The sequence below is a fragment of the Portunus trituberculatus genome, chromosome 18 (genome assembly GCF_017591435.1).
Source record: "Portunus trituberculatus isolate SZX2019 chromosome 18, ASM1759143v1, whole genome shotgun sequence".
In the NCBI taxonomy this organism is placed as follows: Eukaryota; Metazoa; Arthropoda; class Malacostraca; order Decapoda; family Portunidae; genus Portunus; species Portunus trituberculatus.
The window spans coordinates 24,978,486-24,984,506 of NC_059272.1; positions in this window are offsets into that span (position 1 = coordinate 24,978,486).

The following is a 6,021-nucleotide window of genomic DNA, read 5'->3' on the forward strand; positions in this document are numbered from 1 at the left end:
TCATTTCACACTCGCAACCTTCATTTGCATATTCACAACTTGCATCTCCTCTTTGATATACATTACATCTCCAGCTGCACGACGTCCTGATGCTGTCCTACACATTTCCCCCGCCCTTTCCGTTGGTCCAGATGTATCTTCTGCCACACCTTGCATCGCCTTTGTGCGTCGTGCCATTACACGCTCATAAATGGTGGCACGGGTGGGATGCACTTCTAAAGAACGGAGAAAGTCAAGAGAAAGGGGTGATCTTGTTTTCCTTCGGTATTTTCTTCCTATCCACCATTTTTCTACCTTCTTTCATTATCTTCCACAATATTTATTTCTTGCTTTTTTCTGTTGTTTTCTAAACTGATTATTTCCTAGTCGTTCGCTTTTGCCTTATGTATTCTATAGTTTCTTTTTTTATGTACACCTAGAATATAAACTTCCTTTTGCACCCTATCTCCTTTGAGTCTCTCTCTCTCTCTCTCTCTCTCTCTCTCTCTCTCTCTCTCTCTCTCTCTCTCTCTCTCTCTCTCTCTTCTTATTAACTTACTTTTTAAAAATTTCCAAGAAGGAAAATTTACATGTAAAATTCTACTCTATCCACTTGTCGTCCCAGACACTCTTCCGTAAATTGCTTCACTGAACACATGAGGTGTAACACCATCACGGATGCTTCGTCATATATTGAATGATGTTGAAGTTCCTTTTACCTTTCCTCTGTAAAACAAATTACTTTTTTCTCATGGATTTTTCTAATTATGTGCAACTGAGATCACTGAAAAGAAAACATTTCTCTAGAGAATTCTACGCATTATCACACACACACACACACACACACACACACACACACACACACACACACACACACACACACACGCAGGCTAGATCGTGGTTACATTTATGTCGCATGCATTTAATAGAAGTATTATTAGTCTGCGTTCATCCTCGACAAGGAAGTGCAGCCATCAGGGTTTGCTGGTTCTTCATCCTACATTCTGCGATGCACGAGGCAGAGCATGAGAGCAGACGTGCCTTTCACCGCCTGTGCACGGCGCCTAATTATATTTACTTCAGATGGCGGATCTTGACGGAGTGAAGTTTTTTATGGAAGTTTTTTAAGGATCGCAGAAAAACTACCTTTTACTTGCCTGTCTTGCCGTGCACTCAGGATATTATTTCATTGCTCACTTTAGTCGTCTTTTTTATACTAAAAGTCCATGAAATAACATTCACTCGAATGATATCCTTATAAATACTGCAAATTCATAGAATGTGACTCAACTAAATCATTACAACATGTATTTTGTCTCGTAAATGTTGAAACTTCATGAAACATCACTCATTCGACGAATTATCATTGTTTCCTATAAACACCTTAACCTCACTTGATCCTACGCAGCAGTAGTGAACATGACTGAACACGTCCAAGGCATCGATCTTTCCGTGATGTATCCGTCAACTGTGAGAAATATACTTGATTCACACCTTTTACCTCCATTACTCCTGGCTTATCTGTGTGCAGTAAGCAACACCTTGGGCGTGTGTCCAGGAAAATAAAACAAGACCTTCATGCTGGTGAGTTGCGGAGTGGATAATGCATGCAAGAAGACTTCATCTGTCTTGAGAGAAATAAACTCGTGTCAGCTGCTGAGGAGTAGGAATATAATGATGGATGTTGACGCGTCAGGAAAGCCAGCGACTGAAACACGTCGACAAACAAAACTAGTGCAGGAAATGTTCTTAACACACGAGGGAGTCTTGCAATGTGGATAAGACATTTCTGCATCTTCTTGTCTTTAGTGACAACTCAAGGTTATTGTAAAGATATTTTGTTCTCTCTCTCTCTCTCTCTCTCTCTCTCTCTCTCTCTCTCTCTCTCTCTCTCTCTCTCTCTCTCTCTCTCTCTCTCTCTCTCTCTCTCTCTCTCTCTCTCTCTCTCTCTCTCTCTCTCTCTCTCTCTCTCTCTCTCTCTCTCTCTCTCTCTCTCTCTCTCTCTCTCTCTCTCTCTCTCTCTCTCTCTCTCTCTCTCTCTCTCTCTCTCTCTCTCTCTTCTAAGTGAAAAATACATAAATTAGAACAAGGAAACTTGGCCACCGTTACCCTAACACCTCCTTCCTTGGAATTTCAATACGCCCTTGTCACTCACACAGACAAGCCCATAACCTTGAGTCTGCCAGCGCGTCTCCGAGATACGCTACTGGATGGGGTTGTTATGAGAACTGGAGTCTTCAGAAGCGTTCGTTCCTTCTCACAAATTCGTAGATTTCCCGTCACTTCAAGGGAATGGCTGGAGGGAACACGTCTTCTCACTTTAGTCAGGCTTCCCTCCGCGGGTATAAATAAGACATGTCATCCTGTGACCTTCCTCTTCCCTTCCCTGGAAACAATGCCAGCTTCACCACGCTTTGCTGATACACTAGACTGTCCTCCTCTCCACCCTACCCACGAGTGAGCAAAGCCGGCAAAGAAATATAAGACAAAACATGCTAACCAAAAACACGAAGAAAGAGAGAGAGAGAGAGAGAGAGAGAGAGAGAGAGAGAGAGAGAGAGAGAGAGAGAGAGAGAGAGAGAGAGAGAGAGAGAGTTGGATATAAGACGACCCATCAGTTAATTTCACGCCTGGATAATTTCAGGAACTAATCACAGATAAAGTTGCTATTTCCTTTTTCTAAAACTGCATAAATCTAAACATTTTTTTCTTTTCTGCGTTACCGCTCTCCCCTTCATACAGAAAAAAATAAAGAGAGAGAGAGAGAACCAAAATAGCTTAAAAGATTCATTGACGATATTTCGAAATTCATATTGAAAACTCTCTCTCTCTCTCTCTCTCTCTCTCTCTCTCTCTCTCTCTCTCTCTCTCTCTCTCTCTCTCTCTCTCTCTCTCTCTCTCTCTCTCTCTCTCTCTCTCTCTCTGTCCTAATCTTCCTCTCATTCATTGTTGTGAAAAATAAAGAATTTCTCGGTTCAGGAAACTTTGTGACTGGAAGTTGAAAGGATGAACACTTTGAGAGAGACTGATGGAAGTAGTAGTAGTAGTAGTAGTAGTAGTAGTAGTAGTAGTAGTAGTAGTAGTAGTAGTAGTAGTAGTAGTAGTAGTAATGTAATAATAATAATAATAATAATAATAATAATAATAATAATAATAATAATAATAATAATAATAATAATAATGATAATGGTAATAATAATGATAGTAGTAGTAGTAGTAGTAGTAGTAGTAGTAGTAGTAGTAGTAGTAGTAGTGGAAGAAACAACAACAACAACAACAACAACAACAACAACAACAACACGGTAATATGAACTCTCTAATACCTCACAAAATATTTTCAATTCTGTTCAGTCTTGCATTTTCTTTCTTATCTTCCTTATTATTTTGAAATATTGAAATCTCTCTCTCTCTCTCTCTCTCTCTCTCTCTCTCTCTCTCTCTCTCTCTCTCTCTCTCTCTCTCAAACATTACAATATTGAATAACACAAAAAAAATATTATTACAACAGCAACATCAATAATAACAACAACAACAACAACAACAACAACAACAACAAATATAATATCTCTTAAATTCACATATTTTCATTATTGTCGTCTTCCTTGTCCTGCTTTGTCATTTTTTTTCGTTAATCAACATCTTTTTATCTTCCCTTGCCATCCATCGCTCTTAATCCTCTCATTTTCTTTCTCTTCCTCATGTTTTTTTTCCTCTTCCTCTTATCCTTCTCATTAATTTCATGTATTAATTTCTTTTAACTTTTTTCGTTTTCAGTTTTTTTTTTCTTGCTCCTCTTTGTTCTTAATCTTTTCTTCTTATTCCTCCTCCTCCTCCTCCTCCTCCTCCTTTTATTAGTGATCAAGGAAAAAGAATACGGAAGATCTTTATATGCAGCTTATTCAATTTATTTTTTAATCTTTGCCTTCCCTCCTCCTCCTCCTCCTCCTCCTCCTCCTCCTCCTCCTCCTCCTCCTCCTCCTCGTCGTTCTTCTACCTAGTTGTCCTCCTTTACCCAACCTTGAAAAAGTGGGTATCCTTTTCTCCCCGTGCTACCTCACTTCATATCTACTAATTGTTTACAGGCTTCCTCCCTCTCGGCCTTTTTTCTTCATTTTCTTATTCCATTATCTTCTTTGTCGAAGCGGATGTCTTTTCAACGATAGTTACTCAGTTTTTAGAGAGAGAGAGAGAGAGAGAGAGAGAGAGAGAGAGAGAGAGAGAGATAATTCCGTGCCATAAACGAGATAGTAATGATAAAACGTAACATTCTCCATCCACACCTTTTCAACAAATAACAGATCAGAGGAAGTACTCTATAACATCCCTTACCATAAAATAGAGATTACAAGATACGTTTTGCAATGCTCCCACTTCCACACTGCCCGCTATCCTGTAACATAAAGGAAACGTGCTAACCAAGGTGTCAAAAACCCCTTCCACCACAATAGTGTGAGGTCAGCTGCCGTGCCGAGCCTGACCCTATTGCCCTCATTTCAGTCGCGTCCGCAGACTCCCGCCCGAACACCCGCCACCTGGTGCGGATAATGGGGCAGCAGGAGATAGCATTACTACTTAAACTGCCTTTTTTTTCTCCTTGTGCAGTTCCTTCGTCTTTCCTCCATCGTAATGCCTTCCTCCTCTTTTCTCCAAGCCAAAAGCTCTTTTCCTCTCGTGTTCCAACAATTTCCCTTTTCTCCGCCACTGTGGCAGCACATGACGAGAGATTGTGGCCCTTGACTTACGTGCGAGTAATTACTGGATATTATGTGTCTGTTTAGCGCTGTCTGGCATCACCTTAACTGCAGCACCCATCACTGCCAGCAGGTTGGTTAAATTGACAGCTGACAGGAGATAAAGACTGGGGTGTAGTCTCAGTCTCTCTCTCTCTCTCTCTCTCTCTCTCTCTCTCTCTCTCTCTCTCTCTCTCTGTGTGTGTGTGTGTGTGTGTGTGTGTGTGTGTGTGTGTGTGTGTGTGTGTGTGTGTGTGTGTGTGTGTGTGTGTGTGTGTGTGTGTGTGTGTGCGTGATAAGATGATGTTTGTTCAAGTGGTGTTTTTGTTGTTATTTTTACTGGGTCTTGGGCCATTTGCGCACCTCGCCTTAATTCCAGGCACTCACTAATAATGGCTAATCTAAGACTTCTCTTTCTCTGTTCCTCTCTGTCCTCATTATCTATCAGGGCAAATCTTCTTGGTCTGAATTTTCAGTTTGATCCTCCTTTTATGTCTGGCTAATGACCGCTGTCTCTTCTTTTCTTTGGCTTATCGATACCATCTCTCTTCCCCTTCCATACCAGTCCATAAGTTACCTGCAATTTGTACTTTTTGCCATTTCACTGATGTCTTCCCTCCCATCACGGAGTCCAATTGTAATGTTCTTTATTAATCACGAGAGTTTATTAAGGTTTCCCCTTCCCTTCCTGATCTCCTATCGGATGTCGTTGTATTTAATGCTCGCTCTTTTATATTGCTCGTTTATCAATAATATGATCCCCTCACAGCTCAATGAATGCTATATTTTCTTCACCAGTGGTTGGTCCGAGTGAAGGTTGTGAATGGCCTTAGGAAAAACCGACCAGCATGGAAGCACCGTACGTCATAAAGACAGTGTGAGTCAGCGACCAGGAGTGAGAAATGGCAGGGATAGAGGAACAGGAGATGCATGGGTTTTTCTGGCGGACGACGCACTAGGAAGTGGTAAAGAGTCAAGGGCGAACATAAATAATGGAAGAAGATAGAGTGGTTCAAGTCACAATGGAAGTTCACGCCATTGGGATGTGTGGAAGCGTCACAAAGGCAATTTATAAGCCTGAAGCGAGCCTAAGTGATGACCAAGAAGGAAAGTGGGAGATGGCGTTATCAGTGAGAAAAGTGAAGATGAGGTACGGTGAATTTAATGACCAAAAAGTTTATGGATATATATAAAAGCCGTGGTACAGTGGAACCATGCGTGCTTTGGGGTACGAGGGGTTTCCAAGCGCACGGGTTCGAATCCTGTCCACGGTCCGAGTGTAGGTTAGGCTTCCTCACTCGGGGCAACGTTT